We start from the raw sequence: 21,270 nt of genomic DNA on the forward strand, positions 1-21,270 counted from the left end.
TGTCTGGCTTTCACAATATTTTAACAAAAACGCATCTAGGTTCCAAACAATCCTACTGACTGTTTTTACATGATTTGATGAATTTAATGCTTCATTAGAAATATTTAAAAATTAGAAATCAAATGCCCTGATTGGACATTAGGTATTGAATCTTTTGTCCCCATATCATTTAGCACCAAAGTCTCAACAAACAGGATTTCCAACTCAAATAAACTCTGTGTCAAATAGTACAGTTTATGTGGGGTACTTGTATACCTATTACATGCATTTTGCAGTGTTCTTTTTGCAAATTTTACAAGCCATCCAATATTTGCAAGGACATCATGCAAAAGTATTACCTTCTGTAGCTGTTTCATGTATCATATCATCTTCTGAGTGGGAAATGGCAAACATCTTTTTTATTCCCCATACATGTATATGTGAAACTACTTCTTTTTTTTTTCATTTTGCCAATATGACTATCTTTGCAAATTCAAGCGCGTTTGCAAAATTATCTTAGAATTTACAAACATCATACAAGTGTTTGGAAAATACACTGTCATGGCTTTTAAGTTCTAGACTAAATGTGTGAATAATGCCTTAAATCTAGTCTGAATCACAAAATTTGTTTGTGTTTGACATTTCTTGGACTTTGGTTATAAAGAAAGTCACTACTAAATCTTTGTACGTCAGCAAACCACAGGGAGTTTTTTCTTTTCTTTCATTTTTATCTTATTTTGTTACAATGAATAGCAACAGGCATATGATGTTGAGTGCAAAATGTGATGTCATGGCCATTTCTGGCCATGGAAATTGGTTCTAACACAACTTCACCTGGAACGGACATTTGTGAACACTAGTATTGTTGCTAACCATGCTCGCACCCGATTCCAACCCAAGCTGTGACAAAAGACTGTGATATCATCACTTTGGAAATCCTTGAGGTTTAAACAACAGACAGAAAGACAGACACACAAACAAACACACACACTCACATACTTAATACCTGATTATGTTTTATTAACAAAACAGCACATGAAAGGGGACTTCATGATGTATTCTGTAAACACACATGATGTAAACGCACCCACACATTTTGTCTCATTGTACATACAAATACCTGTAAAGAAATATAATTAAAAATAACATTTAAAAAATCTCACAACACAGAGAGGAAATGTCAGATGTTTCAGGACAGAATTTACTTTTTATAATATCTCTGTCTTTGTCAGTATTCTCTGGCAAGTTAAATGTACGTCATACACACTGAAAAAAAAATGGCTTAATGTCAATCATTTTTTTTTTCTTTTTTTTTCACAATCCATGACATTTAAAATGTACACTATTTTCATTATGCTGACCTTAAAATGTATTTCAATGAGAGCAGATTAGTAACTGAGGGGGAAAATAGCATTGAAGTATTAAAAAATATCAAGGTTTGGGAAATAAAACATGTTTGTTAATGTACATGTCTCGCAAGACCTTACAGTAAATTTGATATTTGTGGTCATCAAAACAAAACTATTCACAGGAACAGTTCATTCACTGCACACTACATGTAATTTGCCTCAGCAGACTTCTTGCCTGCATAAAAGATTAACTTGCATTACATCTCCACAAACACAGGCCAGCACTGCAATCTAGCTAAAATGATTTTATGTTAATATGTGGAGCTGTGATTAGTGTGGTACTCCATGATACATGCTCGATGTGGTATCTAGCAACCAAATACATGAATAAGTACCTGGAACTCAAAAGTGCAATAACTCTGTTGTCTATCCAAGCAACATTGATATATTTTTGATGCTACACACAATTGGGCCCTCTTAAAAACCTGTGCAAACAAGTGTCAAAACACTGGTTGGATATCAAACTACATTCCGTAACAGATGACAACTATAACATTCCATACAGATGACAGTGATCTATCCGTATTAACTCTTAAAGTGCCACGGTGAAAACCCCCTGTGTGCCACATTATTCTGAGACACCAACACAATTAGGCTTTGAGAAAACATTCTACTTTTCAAATCTATGTAACTTTTATACATTTCTGTTAAAAACTCAACATGTTGTGAGCAAAGCTGAGGAGAAAATGTCAACTCTTGCTTTGATCAAGAAAAATCTATGATTGCTTTGCCTTCAAATTACCAGTAGCTATACATTATTATACAACACCTATTTAGAATGTAGCTATCCGATTGGTCGATTGCCCATCACGTGACATTTAGGGAAACGTTCAATTGCACGCTCTGGCTGTCTCGCCGTGCAATTTTGGTTCGACCAAAATGTTCCATTGCACGCGCTCTGATGTCACAATAAACAAACATGTGCCGCACGCACTCAACAATTACAAGCGCGCTTACAAGCACGTACTTTTGTCACTCATTTTTGTAAACGATTTCATTTCGCATGTATGTACGTACGTACACATGTAGTGTTATACAGTGACTGCGACCGTGAGGCTAATTATTCGTTTTTCACGGAAAATGGTCGTCATTTCTGTGCTAAATTCAAGAATCTGTGAGTACCAAATCTGTTGACGTTCGAGGTGTTGTATAAAACAAATAGTGTATGGTCTTTACTCGTGCAATGGAACCAGATTTCGCACTTGGTGAAAGATGAGGCGCTCTATTCAACTTGGCTTCGCCTCATTGAATAGAGCGCCTCTATCTTTCACCTCGTGCGAAATCTTGTACCATTGCTCTCGTGACCATTCACTATTTGTATACTGTAAATGCATGACTTTTGCACACAACGTAGTGACAGAAACTTAGAAATTACACGCTAATCCAGTAGGGAACACTTTTTGCTGTACAATCATTACATGAAATGCAAGCTATCTGTGAGAGAAACGAAATCGCAACAAACGCTTTCACTGTACTGTGGCATTTGGCGATTTATTGATCAGTTTGGGCGGGTTTGTGCGTTTGAGCAGTATAATGCGAAGTTGGCACGCCGTCGACCGAGTCGGGCATGTGAACGTGGCACATAAAGAGTTAAAGGATGAAATGAACTAAGGATTTTTGTAATTTTCTTTTCAAATAATATTTATTGAAAAAAAAAATGCTTGAATAGTATAAAGTAAAAGCTCTATTGATGATGTGGCTGACTAATCCATGACTATCAAATTTTCCTCGAGATATTTTCATCTTTAATAAATTAAAGATGAAAATATCTCGAGGACCTCATTAGCAGCATCTATTTGTATGTATTGTAAATTTACAATACATACAAATAGATGCTGCTAATGCCATAGGATGTGAACATTATCCCTTTAATACAGAAAATGGTTGGCATATTTGTGGAAAATTGTAGAATTTGTCACGCCAGTACCTGGTAATTGAGAACTGAGAACATCTTTTGAAAGGCATGATTCATGCAGACAGTCATACAATTTCCCTGAATGCCATGATACTTTGTAGGGGCTTGAAATGTCAAGTATTTCATATTGGCAGCAAATAATGAAAATAAGATTAATGTTTATTACCTTAAAAAAAAAAAAAAGAACCCTCAACATCCCATCAGTTGAGAATGGAATCCCATTTTAATGACTATAGGACTGCAACACTGCATTGCACTATTCTTAACCTTTGGTTTTGAAAAGCATTATTAGTGAGCTTTAGATCTACGATGCTAACGCTGTACATTTTGTAAGACGACGCAGCCTCCCACGTTGGACAATGGAAACAGCCATCTCGCGCATGCACTTTTTACAGAACACCATTTTTTTGCCTGATTAGTGTCATCTTTAGCATTCACATTGCAGACCTATAGCTCGCTATTGTGCTGAGAATAGGAGGCGCAGTGTTTGTCACATTCCCTGCTGGTTTGCATAATTTCCCTAGTATTGCTGTCTACAGAAGAGTCTGCAGTGTACACTTCATGTGACTTTCCAGATAATCCTGAGTAAACTGAAATTTATGTTATAAATGCAGGAAACCAGCTAGTCTGCATAAACTATGAATCCTACTAGAAACAGAAAATGACCCAAATTGCCATTACTTTGTAACGTATAGACACAAACACACACACACACACACACATAAACTATACACTATTTTCTAATCTTTATTTGAATTTCATATTCACAATGAAACAAAAAACAAACACGCAAAGGAAAAAAAATGGCTAGTAAAATTCCGCTCTCACTGCTCAATCACATAAACTGACACACACACACACACACACACTGTATAAACACACAAATAAGAAAAAAAAAGTGCTTTATAATGTTCTAAGCATGGTTGATTTTGCTGGATCTCTGGGACCTCATAAACCATGCTATGATCCCCTTGAGCCTGAGGAATCAGCCATGTCTCTTCATGGCAATCCATATATATTTCTATAATGGTGCCCTGGTCTGACAGCCTCTATGTATTTCTAAAGGCATATAATGGCACTATCAAAGTCTGTGCATGTGTGTATGAGTGTGTTGTGAGGGACAGGGTATGTATGCAAACTTGCATTCTTAAAGTATGGTGAACGAGACATCAAAATCAAGAAAATCATATTAAAAAAGGTGTCAAAGCAGAGGGAAATGTCTCCTAAAACAGATAATTAATGTGACTTATTGAAAGATATTAGCGCCACTGAGAAATCGCGAGTTAAAACTGACTGATTTGCTTCATCGATATTAGCCATGGAACAGCTGTCTTTTTCGAGCCCTAAAATATGACGTCACGAAATGAACAAAACCCTTCACGAGTGCAGCGGGACATCGAGGCCCCCATTCATAAAGCATGTATTTCTTGGTGGGCGGATGCAGTATCTGGCCTGTCTTTAGTCGCCTCTGCTTTCTCGGCTGAGACATTAAAACGTCCAAATTTCCCTTATAGTGTACGGAAAGACTTTGAGTTTGACATCGAGAGTGAATTGAGTGATGACAGTGACAATGACACTGATAGTGACAGTGGCAAAGTCGGAGTGGTAGAAGAAGCGATTGAGAGGCGACGGATATGGATGGCCGCCGAGAACACAACTCGTTTGGGACATACATGGAAACGGGCACACTGCCTCTCCATACGTATGCCCCAAACGAACCACGTCCGCAACGGCCCTCCATAGACGGAGCCCACTGTGTGGATTGAGTGGTAGCACAGCGCACATTTCATGACGTCATAATTTTGGTCAACAAAATTTCACTGTCAGATCGGGTTCTGGTGGTCTAAAAAGAGTCTTAAAACACCATCTCTCTATCGTTCTGGAGACGTTTTTACCTTCTGAAAGTTAATTATTCATATTCCTAGAGAATTAAGCTTTCCAGGAATGTATAAATCACCTTGTTTATGAATATCGTCCTTTTTTTCTCGTTCACCATACTTTAAGTGTAAAGGACTACCAGTATTACAAGGTCATATCATATCAAAATGAAGCTCTTATAATGGTTTAAATGATCTCATCAGCACTGAGATGTTCTTACTTATACACCTCTGACCTGGAAAAAGAGAAAAAAGAAAATAACATGTACAATTTGTATCATATAATTTGAGAAAAGAGGCCATAAAGTTCAGTGTCTAGTAGAAAACATACTGTGTATGTGTAGAGACTCACTCATAATCTACTGTGCACACATATGAAAAAGAGATCTAAAACTCCACAGCAGCTATGAGGAGGGAGTATCAAATTATTGAGGGAGTAGAGATACATACCCATTTAAAACATTTTATTCATGTTATCAAGAACATTCAGGGATGGTGATTAAAAAAAAAAAAAAAAAAAAAAATCAGAAGTCAAAACTGAGTTCAGGTTATTTTCATACATGAAAAGAGCAAAATGTGTACAGACTTGAGATATCATGCCCGACATTACATCCATGCTTCTACTGCCACTGTGGAAGTGTTTGCTAGTTTTTGATGGGTATTTTTGCAGTAGAGCTCTGCAAGTACAATGTACACTTTGCACACGTCACGGATAGAAAATGGAAAAAAAAAAAAAAACAGCAACTGCAGGAAAACAGTTTTAAAGGATTACCAACCTACAATGTGATGAAAAAAAAAAAAAAATCTATACTGCTCTCACATACAAAAGTGTACTTCAGTGCTTTCAAAATTCAAATCAGAACCCGAAGTTTGAAATTAAATTGGTAACCAACATATGCTGGAAAAAAAAATATTACAGGTAGATTTTTCTCTTGTTTTTATTTCAGGCTTAATGGGGAAGTGCAATGACTCAACTCAAGTGTGTTACCTGATGCAAGGTCACATGTTCCCTCGTGCCTTTCACCGTATCAAGCTTTAGTGTCAGCACAAGGACGTTAAGGATTTAAACAGTAATCAATATGAGTGTGTAATTCTGCATTAGGAGAGAAAAACACACCTGATGGTAGTGGCAGGCCTGCTATCAATTTTTTTATATGAAGTTGAGACTGTGTTCACATCATCTGTAGATGACAAAAAAACTGCCCATAATGGAATTTCCCGTCTGCCAAGCAATACAGGTATCAAATTATTAAATAGAAGTTGGGGAGGTAATAATCATTACTTGTCTAGGGCCTCTAGTTTGTAGAAGGGTCAATATGAAAAGTACCTTGGGGGTGATGATTTCCACCACCATCCTCATAAGCAGTCATTATTTGGCGAATCGGGGGGGGGGGGGGGGGGGGCCACACTTTATTTTTGGTGGCTCAATCAGGCAGCTAAGATTCATAATGGATTGCTACTTTTGCTTTTACTTCTGGCCATTACCGGTACATATCTTTTTTTGGCGACCAACACTTCAAATTTAAAGATCGTCTGTTGAGAATAAGAAGGGCTTTAAGTTGTCTCAACACTATGGGATTAGTGGCAACTTAACGCCCTTATCATTCTCAATCAATGAGTTTTTAGTGGCCTTTTAAACACGCCATCAGACAGAAAAGTTTAGTTTGAGCCCTTGTAATGAGTGAGACAGCGTTTGGTTTTACATTCAACAGTTACCAATGTTACATGTATGGATAAATAAGAAGAAATTTAAAGAAAAAAGAGGAATATGATATCGGTTACAGAAAGGGCAGAATTTCTTTCCCTTTTTTCAATTAAGATAAATTATGCACGGTCAGTGAAATTTCACCAAAGAGGTAGTATTCACATGTCACACAAAAACATGTTGCAGATACCAGTGCAGCAGATCTTGGGAGTAAACATGCAGACAGAGACACAACATTTGCTCTGAGGACTTGGGGTGGTGTTAGGGCTGTGATAGGGTTTTAGGTTTACAGCTGTAGTTTGATGTGAGGATTAGGGTTAGGGTTATGTTTGTGGGTAGGTTTGACATGTATGTATGTACATGTATAATGTGGCTTAGTGTGTCTACTGTACGAGCTGAAATTTTCTCGGTGGTTTTATTTTCGTGAATTTCGCAAATCACCTTTAAACCGCGAAAATAACAACACATGAAAATAACAACGCGTGAATAACTAAGTTCAGTTAGACCCTAGCAACCGCGAAATTAACAAGACGCGAAAATGTCCTCCAAGTAGCAATTCGCGAAAATATCTGTACGCAAAAATGTCAGCTCGTACAGTATATTTCATGGGAGCCATTTGTCGCAGAGGCAAATGGCTGCATGGAACCTGTTCAGACACCTGGCTGTGCAAAGGGATTACAGGAGATTCCATTCAATGACATGAACAGTGAGAGAAACTCACGGGGAGATGGGGAGAGCAGACACAGGCTTGAGTAGACTGATTTCAAACAAAGTGGGGTGGGTTAAAGGCGAGATGGGAAAGGAGACCGGGGGGGGGGGGGGGGGGGGGGGGGGGATGGGGGATGAGGAGGGGCTTTGAGATAAAGAGTATGGAGATAAAGTGGGAGGGGAGGAGGGAGGGGAGAGGGGAAGGTGGAGAGGGGGGCAAGACAAGACCAACTGCACAGAAAAGGGAGAGGGAGAGAGAAAGGGCAGGGGAGAGAGAGAAAAAGAAAAAGGAGAGGAGATGATGAGAGGGAGAAAGGGGGCTGAAGAAACAGTGGGCAAGGGATAAGGAGTGACAAGGTTACCCATTGGGAGTTTCTGTGGGGTCAATGCCTGCATACGATAACTCCTTTTAAACCAGGCAGACTCTAGAAGCAGGCCAAGATGGCTTTGCATGCATATTGTGTGTATGCATGCATAAATGAGTGTGTGTGTGTGTGTGTGTGTGTAAGCTAAAATACAGCTTCTACATTTGTGCACTTGCGTGTATGTACATGTATGCATATGGTGGGTGTGAGCATGTGCTATTAAACTGTGGGGCTCGGTTCAAGAGTTTGGGGATGCGCAGGTCTGTGCCTGTATGCAATCACATTCATGAGTCATGCCTCATGACTAATGCAGTACGGAACTGGAATGTTCACCGTCATCATGCAAGTGTCTGCTCGAAATCACAAAAAGGGAACAAAACACAAAAAGAGCGGGGGGGGGGGGGTGGGGAGGGAAAGAAGCTTAATTTTCATGCGTGGTTAGCGATTATATCTTGAGACTGTGCGTCTCATGCTGCTGCATATATGTCTACCATAAACTGTATCACCTTTCAGTGCCCATTATGAATTTTGCTTTGGGTTACTCCCTGAAAGACCGCATTTAATTCATTCTGTACACAATTCATATCAACATTCTTGAGTTAAATAAATTTCATATTCTAGTCAGTACAATTTACATTCTGGATACCTGTACTGCATCATCCGATACATGTACGTCAAATGTGTGTAGCAGTAACTACACTACATAAAGCTACATTGTGTATGTATGTCACTGACTTTTCCTTAAATTTCTGTAATTGTAAATTTATCAGAACATGTCGTGTACTGCTTGATTAATTTCAAAGAGAGATGTATTTTTTTTTTCAAACATACCAAGCAATGAATGGGTGAGTTTAAGAATTCTGAACTGAAATGGCAAAGATTAATCAGGATAATCCATAGCTACGTGTATGCAGAGAACGTTTCATAGCAGCAACAAGCATTTGACTGTAGTACAATACATGTAAAAACTGGCATCGTCCTCCAAACTATGCAGTAAATGCTACATACATTTTCAAAACTCATCTAGGTTTCAATTTTCTTTCTTGTATAGAAGTACACGCGTAGACCGTCTACAACTTTTATTTGCTCTTTGACCCTTTACATGCGTTTTGAGTACCAGAACAGATTTATTTTACTCAAGAATGTTGAATGAACTGTGTACAGAATAAATCTTTCAGGGACTGAGCCAATGAAAGATATAGTATTTACGCACTGAAGTGTGATACAGTCTATGGTCGTAGCAGCGCATGATGTTTCGGCTCTTGCGCATGAGTTTTAGAAAGCAATAATAGATAGGGATAACATTGTGTGCTTTAATCACACGAATTTAAACAGCATGATAAGTAGCCCAACTTAGCAGGTTGGCTCCAGTATCACACTACAGTAGGCAGTCAACTACCCTGACAGTATGTACACATTTTATGCAAACTACATCCCGAGAACACCCCCAATGTGACATGTGATTAATATGTAATAAGTCGGTTATTAACACTCCAAATAAGCAGCTATACATGTATATTTGCATGTTTTCATCAATCCTTAGGGGACAACGCCCTCTGGAAGTTTGCTATTAAGGCAAACCCTAAGAGACATAGCAATTTTATAGGGGGGTTACTACTGCACATTACAATTCTGCAGCTGGCGAAAGTGAGCTCAGATTTTAGTTGTGATTCTCTAGGGTTGTGAATACCATTTTTATGCCAGTGCAAGCACGATGGTGTTATTTTGCTTCGTTTGACATTTAAGATATTGAAATACAAAGTGTATGTGTGGATCTTTTCACATAATATTCAGGCTAGGAAAGTGAACAGACAAGTCAGCTTCCAAAGAAGCCAGGCAACCCCCCCCCCCCCCACATGGGTGTAAAAGTATTTTTGTTCAAGTTTATTGTGAAGTTTTGTAGTGATTATCATATAGGTACATGTTTCCTCCATACAACAGAGAAGATACTAAAATTACAAATTTGTAGATTTTTCAAATATCATTTCTTTATTCATATGGAATATACAGCTGTATACAGTGTGTACCATTGATACTTTACAATGACAATCATGGATGGCATTTCCTGTGACATCCATGCAACTGCTTGCTGAGAATATGGTGACAAATTCTGCTATTTGAAGTGATGTCATTGTTTTGTTTGAAAGACACTTGTTAAAAGAACTTTATTCCCATGTTTTACTCAGCTTCACCCAGCACAATGAAACCATGTAATCAATCCACGAGGGGAAGAATTACCACGAATGATGCACTATACATGTATGTGAGACAAATTACACAGAAAATCATACAGGGGAGTGCTCGCAGAAGGAAAGATACACCCTGTTCACATTTTACAAACTATACATCATTTCCGTGCAGCGCTAGCTCTTTGCACCATTAACCGTGAGATGATGCCATGGGACGAGGCCCACAGGGTTCCTTCATGCATAATTCTTCTGCTGTATGGTTGCCCAGCTGCCTGCAGATATTTTAGCTCTGTCTTATGTGCTGTTTGTATGCATCTTTTAACAGAATACTTTCTGAAATGGGAAATATTTGCAGAGGAAATTGATAGGCTCTAGTCTTTCCAAGCAATACTTCCATGCATTTGGTGCTCAAAAAATTACTCCTTCGACACTAAGTGAATTGCCCTAGGGATGCATATTGTGAGAGTAGCTTCATAAAGATGGAAATCACTTCAGAAAGGTGGAAATATGTATCTATAAATTTGATGATCCCCTTTATATCTTTACTCCTTCTGAAAATGGCACATTGGGCCCCTCTTCCACGATAAGGGAGCTTCAGTACTTGTCCTTGGTTTTTGGTGAGCTTTTTTTCTGTTTGTTATTTTTTGCCAGCTTATTGATCATGTGTGTTTATCATTTAATCCTCTTTTTTTTGGGGGGGGGGGGGGACATGGACTGGTTTACTAAATTAAGAGGATCTACACGTTTATCAAAATACCTGGAACATGTAGTAATAAATGCACAACCATAGAAACATAAAGTGAGAGCTGTCTGATACAGCACCAACAAACTGTCATACAAACTGGATTCTAAACTATAGAATTATGTTGAATACGGAAAGAAATTTGTTAAAACGTGTAACTCATCAAAGGAAGGTGCAGACATAACAAGAAAAAAAAATCTTAATGGGATAGTTTTGGTTGAGATGAGGATTCAGGTTTTAACTAGAGAAACTACTCACATTAAATATTGAAGAGCAAACAATTCTTTATAAAGAGGAATTAATTGATTAAAATCAGGTTTAAAATGGTCAAGATAACCAAAAAACAAAGAGGTCCAAACAAAAGGTGGGGCCAACTTTTATTAGGATAACATTATACTTTGGGGTTTTTTGTTTTGTTTTGTTTTGTTTTTGGATATCTCGGCCATTTCAAACCCAATCTTTATCAATATTAATGAACTTTCTCTGAATTCCTCTAGGAATAGTATGCTCTTCAATATTTCATATTTAAGAATTGGTTTCTACACTGTACATACCTCACAAAAATGTTTAAACCCAAATCCCCATCTCAACTAAAACTATACCACCCCTTTAACCAGATGAGGATAGACTGATTTGGCTATAACACACTTTTCCAATCTAGACATCTGCCTGAGTATACTCAGGGCTCATCTTCAATGGGTTAATGCTGCAAATAACTGAACCAAACTGTTGGCATGCATTTACTCAGTGTCAAACCTACATTGTATACATTGTATCTAGGTGAAAACATCATCTTAGAAATTAACCTGTTGAGGGCGGTTTGATTTTGATCCAACACGCATTTCCCATAGAAGCTTGCCCAAGTATACTTGGGACTCGTCCTCAATGGGTTAACAAGTGTTTGAAATTAGTGACTGACAATGTACACTGTACGTGTATGTCTGGACCCAAAACCACCATGATATCATCATTCAGTGAGAACTGAGAAATGTCTCCCCAGATCAATATTACATGTCACAGCAAGGACTGATTGTCCAATTACTTCACTTGCTAGGTATAAACCACAACTTTACACAAAACACTGAAAAGATGCTTCAACAAAAAATTTTGTTTGAGACATCGGACCACATTCACTTGGCAAGGCCAAAATGAAAAGCATCAATGCAACGGTTTGACAGATTTGCATCAAAAACAGGCCTTGAGCTTTGAAGATGCAATCCCTTCTGCATCTCATTCTGGCAGTTGAACTGGGAAACTGGTAACTTTTCTCCAATCTATTTAAAGGACAATTTTGTAGAAACTATTTTGGTAGCTGTATAACAGTCTGCATGGCTGACTGCAGTCATTGCATTCTATCCCAGAACTCTGAAAATCCAGTAACACTGCACACTATGTACTTTCTGGACTTATCAAGACTGTGCCTTGCAATTGTCTGTCAAAATACAAGCAAATAGTGGCTTCAGCATGTAATACAGCATCACACCCAATTCATACCACTCACAAGCTTGTGGTTCACAATCACTGGCTTCACACATTTGACATTACATTTTTTTTTTTTTCAGAATGTGTATGGTTGATTGGTCCATACATCATGCATGAAAGATTGTCCAGCTTTTAGATTTGGAATATTCCAGAATGTTAGCTGTAGTTTACCACAATTAGACTACAAAATGCAACTTAGACTCACTTCCCATGTTCTCTGATCAAAACGAGCACTGCGTACCCAGTCACTGCCATTTCATGCGTGAGACTATTTCCCCTGGCACACATGCTCATTGTAACACAAATATTGCACTACCACCTTGTCAAGATGTAGTCTAGAGGTAAGTTTCATACATGTATGTATACACATAATGTGTATGCATGAAAGTGTCTTTACTGAATAGCACTGATCATGGTGAATTGTGGGGTAATACTAAAATATGAAATAGATTATGAAATAGAATATTAAAACTTGTCATCCCCTGCTAGAATATGAAATAGAATATGAAATAAGAAAAGAAAATAGGACCCTAGCTTAGTAACAATTTTGACCTGAATCACAAATTTCCTACCAGTTTCTTTTGTAGCTTTTTTTCAAAGGTCATCGAGCTTAGACTATCTAGCATATCTTTTTAATTACACACTCTAATTTATTATCTATGTGCATATTGGCAGCTTTTGCGCTTGCCGCTTTAATCCCACACAGTCGTAGAAATGCAGTTAAGCTACCAAGCAATCTTAGTGTCCTTGCGCAAGATCTAGTCCCTTTTCATTTGATTTTTACTGTAGAATCTACTGCATAGGTTAGGATTGGGAGGTGATGATACTTGCCTAGGCTCGAGTCGTCTACATATCTAGACACTCGCAAAAAAAAAAAAAAAAGGAAAAAAGGAAGCTTAAACTAGCCCGAGTTCAGAATCATCCACAGATATCCATAGAGGAGACCTTATCAAAGATCTCAATGCTTACAACAGACTAGTGTAGTTGGGTATCCAACACCCTAATGTCGTCTATCAACAGAAATGTAAAACATCTCACAATTTGCCTAAAATTTTACTCACATGTGGAGAAAATACTCCAAATTCACTAGCCCGAATTAAAAATGCAATTTGCAGTAGGTCTTCACGCTCCAAGATAACTGCTTCCAATGCAGTTACCAGTATTTTGATGCACTCGGTTGCGCCGTAATTTTGAAACCAACCCCCTGGCCCTATCTATACCCTCTAGCTCTAGAAGAGAGCTCTATTGCCATTTGATACGTGTGAAATGCACATAAAACCCTGTGTGCATTTATAATCTACGGCATCATTGTTTTGCTGTTGATCTTGTTTATGGTATGGTATCAGGTTTTTCAGTTATACTATAGTTTCTATTTGGACATCTTCAAATCCCCAGTGAAGAAAGAAAAAAAAAAAAAACACTGGCCACTGTGAGTAGTCTCATGAGTGAAAGTTTGTTAGACTTTACATTTCCAATATAACAATAATTCAATATTATCAGATATCACAGTGTATGACTAGATTCTATGGCTGTATGAAACAAAACCACTGTCTCTTGCTTGACGTTTTGTCTGTTCTATCATAGCTAGCAATGGCCTAACGTTAGTAGGCCTAACGTTACACAAGTAATTCAAGCATTTTCTCGAACTTGTTCAGGCTTGCTAGACTTTGAAGTGTGGTTCCAGATGGATACGAAGAAGTAAATTATTACTGTCACAGGGCATGAGCGAAGTAACTGTTACAGAATAGGACGGTCAAACCATAGGATCGAAGTATAGGAGCGTGGTGTGTTTATGGCGGAACGCCTTTCCCCTATAAAATCGTTGATTCAAGACATAGGACTTATTATAACATGTTGTTAGAGGCTTCGCAGCCCCTGAATGTCAGACCACAGGCACAGCACAGCACAGGCACCACCAGTTACTCAACAAATCACTCTTTCCCATACACAAAGACCGTCAACTTACACAGCACAAACTTTAAAGATTTATCGGTCAAAGTAGGATCATAACGGGTAAACCAAAATTCGCAAGAAACAGATCAAAATCAATAAAGAATTCTACGAGAACCTGAAGAAACCTTATTGTCAACTTACCTGACACGAACTAAATTGTAAAAGAGGCCTAGGGAACATTTAAAAAGCTAAGAAGCGCATTCTATTTTGCGCGCGCGTGAAATATATAGGGGATGTAAAGTGTGTGTTCGCGCGCGATCTAATCTTTTTGTTTTCTCATTCCGTAGTGTACGTGTTGAGGTTGTGTGTGCATGTGATTACTGTATCATTAATGTGTGAATACGTTTGCCCGTGGCCGTTTGTGTTATCTGTACACGTGTTTCAGTTGTTGGCGTGCATTTTCACCATCCCAGGCACGAATCGGATACATCCAACATCATCCATCACAGTATGTGCTGGAGCGTGGCCGTGGAGCTGCGGCAGTGCTTACTGCGTGGAGTCACGGGATTAGATGCCACGCCCATTTATAAACGTACTACAGTGTAGTACTCAATACCGCACGCAGGGTTCCCGCTGCAACATCGCGCAAGTCGATTGCTGTGTAATATCAAAGAAAAGAAAAAGAAAGCAAAGTGAAACAGTAATTAATTTGACACGATGAAACGTTTTGGAAAAAAACGCTTAATGGATAGGCCCACACCTTATCAATACACCTAAAAATCGATTGTTGTAATTAATCTCAAAGCATTGTTAGATTAATGTGTCACTTATTCCCTCTTTGGCATATAGTAGCTAGGCCTACGTATAGTCTTACAATATTTTGGTAACTTTTTAATACTTCACTTTTGATATAATACCGTAACAATCAAATAACCGAGTGAAAGGTAAGAAGATTTACCAATTCCATCGCGAGATCTGACAAATGTATTTTGCCTAATTTTAGAGTAACAACAATATCCTTAAAGATTGTAAGAACTAGATTGAATTGATACACAACCTCAAGCAGGAGATTTTCAAGCAAAGTGGGTATACCCTCCCCCCCCCCATTCTTTCCTCACCGTTGGCCGTGTCTGTTTTACAAAGAAAAAATAATAATCTCGCATCCACACTCAAAGTCCTGTAGGCATATACATTGTAGTATAAAATATTTTCTTCTATATAAGTGCATTTTAACGCGTTATATCTTAAACGTGTCGAGATGAAATGATTGTTTGTGAGAATCCTGCAACAATCTGTCATGAGATTGAATAATATGCAGTAGTGAATCCTTTGACTATTCTGATATTCACACAAACGATAGGTCCTACCCAATACGGCTAGGTTATCAGTACTATAATCTTTTTTTTTTTTTTTGATGGTTAAAGTTAGGGTAAAATGAAACTCAGCAGACTAATTCGTATTGAATGCGCTCCTTGTGTGAATTTTCGGAGCCACTTTTGAGTGGGCGGGGGACAGTTTATATTTCTGGTGCCACTTCCGGGTCTTATCAGCTAACAAGCAAAAAAAAAAGCAAAAAACAAAAACAAAAACAAAAATTAAAAAGGGCCTTCAGCGCTTGATTCCACTTCCGGGTTTCTTCTGTGACAAGCAAAAACAAACTGGCCTTACCCTAGCTCCTACTTCAAGATTTCATCGGCTGAAAAAAAAAAAAACAAACCAAAAAAAAAAACCAAAAAAAAAAAAAATCCCTCTGCATGGTACAACTTTCATTCGGCAACACATTCAAGTTTCTTCTGTGCCACTTCCGGGTTTAAAAAAAGAAAAAGAAAAATGAGTTTAAGAATAAGGAGAGGTCGCAATGGAGAGAGAGTGGGGGAGAAGGAGAGAGAGAGGGAGGGAGGCAGGGAGAGGAAAAGAGAGTGAGTTAAGAGGAAAGGGAAGAAGAAAACAGAAGAATGACACAAATATTGTATAATTAACATAGAAATGTATGTTTTAGAATCAAATATCGCAGGTTTTAATTTGTCTATGTATAAAATGTATTTCCTTTCGTCAATTTGTTCGTGCCTATGCAACTGTATTGTTTAGTGTGTCTTTCATTGTGTGAGATGCATTTATATACTGATTATTCTGTATTTTCTTTTGTCTTTGCTTTGTGTCTTCTGTTTAATCCAGGAAGCAACCTAGGCCTTTCATGTCAAATTGTTTATTTGCATGATATAAAATGTTGAAAAATAACTTTATGAGGTCACTGGTTTTTATTCCGATTCCCTCCCGATTATTTTACCATGTAGGTGCATACTGAGGATAATAATAATAAACTTTGCATTAAACGTGCTCCGATACTTGTCAATAGGTGGCGCTTCAATGCTCTTATATATCATCCCCAGGTTTTGCACTGTGATTGATATACTGATAGGAGAAATGATTATCAATGTGAGGTATACAAATTGTGTTACATGATTATATTTTTCCTGCATGTATCCTACTTTACCACCTTAAAAGGATGACAGTGTAATTATGATAGTTATTATATTGCATATTATTTGAATAAAAAATTTATCCTCTTGTGATTGGTTGAAAGAGCGATTTTAGGTATGGCTACAATGTATGTAAGAGTACTGGGAGCGTTTCATGAAGCGTTTTGTCCGACAAACATGTCAAACAAATTTGCTCTCAGCCAATCAGATCCAAGGATTTCAGTAGCTTATAACAGTTTGTCAGTTTAAATATCTGACAAAACGCTTCATGAAATGCCCCCTGGACTCGACTGGACTGTGTTGCCAAGTTTGACACTCACTCCATGAAGTACTAACAATTGCAAAATGATGTCACAAAGCAATTGTGAAATTGTGCGCATCTTTGTACCGTGGCCGTCACTCTGTGAGATGCAAGTGAAATGTAATTTTTTTACCAAAACAATGTGACATCACAAAGCATTTCTGACATCGCGCACCGCGTCGTACCGTCTTCTGACTCGGGAAATGTAACAATTCCTATTGTGACGCCACAAAACAAGTTTGACACTGTGCACTTCTGCGTACAGTCACTTTGAAATGCATATTTCTAACAAAACAATTGTGACGTGACATAAACTAATCCTGACACTGCGCATTACTTCGCACCGTGACATCACAAAGCAGTCGTCTGACACCGTGCGCTACGTCTGAGGGTCAATGTAGGGTCCCTTTACAACATACATTGCATCCATCACACGACCTCTCGCTTCACATTTTTCCATTTTCCCTTTCTTTTTGTATAATCTTTTGATCCAAAATATATAACAAATATACTTTGCCTAATTTTGAGTTTCTGCGGGTAAAACATAGGCATCGGTGACTCCAAAAGAACTATTCACTGAGGGGTGCAGTCCCTCAGTGAATTGTTCTTTTGGAGTCACCGAGGCCCATAGTTTTAACCAGAAACTCTTAAGGCAAAGCATATTAATGTATAACAGAGATGTTATCTAATAGGTGTATATACCTATTAGATTATAATGGGCAGGCCTATATTAGATGCCTAATAGGTATAGTAGTTTCATTATTTTAAAGACGAATGAAAAAGTTCAATAATAAAATTCGAAATAACTTCAGTGATGATATAACAAAAAATGATAACAACAACTAGTATTCATAAATCCTTTCCAGGGGCGGATCCAGAAATTCCGAAAAGGGGAGGCGCCTTTACAAAAATTAAAAGAGGCGCACGCCCCCCCCCCCCCCTCCTCCCCAATTTTTTCCTTTTATTTCTTTCGTTAAAAAAAGAATACAAATAAAGAGGGGTCGTGTGCCCGGTGCTTCCCCTCTGGATCAGCCACTGCTTTCTGTAAAAAGAATACTGTTTGAATTAATGCTCAACCTAAAAACAAGACAGAATAAAATAATCACTGTGCTGCGATCACTGTGAACTAAAGTGTTAGTTCCGGTGAACTCCAGCAGCATACAGGCCTGTTCGTAAGTACGATAATCTATATAGAGAGGCAAAAGAAATGATTAACAACGCATACAATCTAATGGAACAATAACCACTGAAATGGTTTTATGCATTTTTATAGGCCATTCTTTATTGATATGTCATGGCTTATCAGTGGTGGGTCTACGGGGGGGGGGGGGGTTGGGAGTCTAACCCCCCCCCCCCTTTGGGCTGCCAAGTAAAAATGTTGTGAGAAGATGTAATATTAGTCAACTCATCTGGTAACTTATTAAGTTAATAACCAAACACATGATAACTCTGGATATAACTGTGTATTAAAATGTTACTTGATCTAAAAAGAAATTATCTGGACTGCTTTTTATGGTCCCCATTGCGTTAGTATAGATGCCAGGATGCCAGGATGCCAGGATGCCAGGAAAACATCACTTACCGGGGTTCAAATTGAAAAAAAAAAAAAAATCGGGAGGTGCAGCCCTACCCCCCCCCCCCCCCCCTTTCCCATTATTTGCGGGAAAAAGAGGAAAAAAAATACAGCATGCAAGAATGCTTAAAATCTCAAGCTGGCAACCCTAAAAATGAAAAATCTCCCTATTGTGGGAGGGGGGGATACCCCTCCCACTCTCCCCCCCCCCCCAAAAAAAGCTAGATCCGCCCCTGGCTTTTATGAACCATTAACATTCTCGAATTCGATGATTGAGAGATAGTTTATAGATTTAAAGGGCCTCTAATCTTCAAAATTAATGTGTATGAGTAAGTAAATAATAATAAACACTGACTCACACACAAAATTGATGTTTGGAGTCAGGCCCGTAACTAGGGGGGAGGGGGGGGGGGGGTGCAGGGGAGTTTGCGGGACCCCCCCCCCCCCCCCCCCCGCCCCCACCCCGTTTGCTCCTTGGTATTGCTCGGTATGTGTAAAATAACGGAACTGAACATAAACTAGGACTAAAAAGGTCCACTTCTTTTCTAATTCTGAATGTCCTCCATAAAAAAAAAAAAAAAAAATCATACGGCCTAATAATACAACTTATTATGCCCATTTATGTTCAGATAGATAATGTGAAAAAAAAAATCTTGCTGCATATATATCTAAGGAACTGTTCCGAACACTGTTTTACTGCCGTGTAAGGAAGAGAGATTTGATATTTTTTCAGCCATTCACAGATTTAATTCATGTTGTAATGTATTCTAGCACAGTTACTGATCAAGAAGATTGTAGAGATTATTTATCCGAATTAATTTTCTTTCTTGTATAGATTCACGGTTTCAACATAGTCTACAGAGACACTGGGAATATCATGCCGAATGTCGGGACCTCTCTACGGCTTACCCATCATGCGGTCATCTATTTTTTCATTGTCATTTTAGACTGAGAATCGCAATGAGCTCTGTAATGCGGTCCATCTCAGGATAGGCCTACAATGCCTGCATTATTGCATGCGGCATGGTGAATGATACCGTAAAGGTTACATACCCAATATCGTCTATACGCGCTCTGAATCATCAACATCATTATTATTATGTGATAAGAGGATGACTCAAGACCCCCTACGGCGGTGATGATAGAGGCACTGTGATTTCCAGGAAATTTGTACTGTCAGTTAATTTCAACCTATTCATAGGCTTTTACACTGTATACATCATCATTTTGTTTGTTTGTTGTTGCTGTTTTGTATAGAGAGAGAAAGAGAGAGAGGGAGAGGGAGAGAGAGAGAGGGCGGTGTGAGAATTGGGGGTGAAGATGCGCTGATTCGATTGTTGGCAAAACCACTCAGGGTCAAAGGTCAATTCTAGTTATAACTTCATAAAAAATGTACGTGATGACATGATCAATATCTGATATTGTTAAACATAAGCATGGTTTATCAAAATGATTGTGGTGAAAGGTCAAAGGTAACTGTATTTTTTCCCCTGAAGAAAGTATAATGTAAAAGTGGACAAGGTCACTGCCGGCGCCATGTTTGTTGTTCTTTTTTTTTAAACTGGGGCCCAGTTTATATTTTTTTCTGGTACCAATTCCGGGTTTCATCACCTCACAAGCAGAAACAATCAAACAAACATACAAACAAACAAAACAAAACAAAATAAAAAAATCCCTTAAGCGGGTCTTCAGCCGGCGGCGATTGCAACTTCCTAGGTTAATCGGCTTTTTTTTTTTTTTTTTGTGGTGCCTCTTCCGGGATAAAAATGAAGGGGCCCCAAGCAGTTATGTTAGACACTGTATTCCTGCAAACAAACAAAAAAAAAAAAGAAAAAAAAGTGTGTGTATGTGTATGTGTATGTGTAGGGGGAGGTGGTGCGGGGGTCGGACCAAAATCCCCCCTCCCCCATCTCCCTAAAGGTAAATATACATTGGCAATTTATTGTATAAGTTCGCGGGAAAATGGTCAGAAGTCATCAATAATTAATGATTGTTCCAGGATTAATCATTTCAAACTTCAGCTCTGAATTTTCCATCCCCCCGCCCCGCCGGAATCGTAGTCTTATATACAAAAAAAGAAAAGACAGAGATGGAGGGTGCGAAGTAGAGTGAAAAGGAGAAAAGGAAATGAGAATTGAAAAGGTTGGAAAGACAAAGAAGCCGACTTGCTCAAAATCAGAACAATATGCCGCCATCTACGTCGAGAGGATGAAAACATTGGTTCGTGTGGACGACAGTAAGTTACTCATAAAATGATTCGAACAGAAACAATGCATTGTCACTCTTATTCGTTGTGTCCGTCCTTCTCTTGATGGTGAGTTATCGGCTTCCGATACAATACAAAAAGCATGTAGGCCTTCTGCTCTCTGCAGTTAACCCATAGGCATCATTATATTGCACGGCAACTATTGGCTTGTGACCGGCATGAAATTGCTGCAATCTTGAGTCTATATAGAACCTGCTTTCACAACAAAGACGGAAAACTAGTATCAGTACCAAATATGGATCGAAAAGAAACATATCGAGGCAGTCATAATCAACCCCCTAAAGAAAATGAAACAATCTGACTCTCTGTTAACCCTGTAAAGCCGGGGCCGGGGGAAAAATTGTGTCCCCTGGGCCATATTTTCACTTGCCACCTATACATAAGTC

General features: G+C 38.5%; 1 protein-coding gene across 2 annotated transcripts in view; it reads right to left on the reverse strand.

Moving 5' to 3' along the window:
* Nucleotides 1-14,551, reverse strand: part of LOC140234072 (stathmin-like) — a 47,957-nt gene extending 33,406 nt beyond the window's left edge. For both annotated transcript variants that reach the window (XM_072314153.1, XM_072314151.1), the window contains exon 1: nucleotides 14,466-14,551. The gene's annotated coding sequence lies outside the window, so the exon portion shown is untranslated. The remainder of the gene's footprint in view (nucleotides 1-14,465) is intronic.
* Nucleotides 14,552-21,270: the final 6,719 nt, after the last annotated feature.

The sequence above is a fragment of the Diadema setosum genome, chromosome 10 (genome assembly GCF_964275005.1).
Source record: "Diadema setosum chromosome 10, eeDiaSeto1, whole genome shotgun sequence".
Lineage (NCBI taxonomy): Eukaryota > Metazoa > Echinodermata > Echinoidea > Diadematoida > Diadematidae > Diadema > Diadema setosum.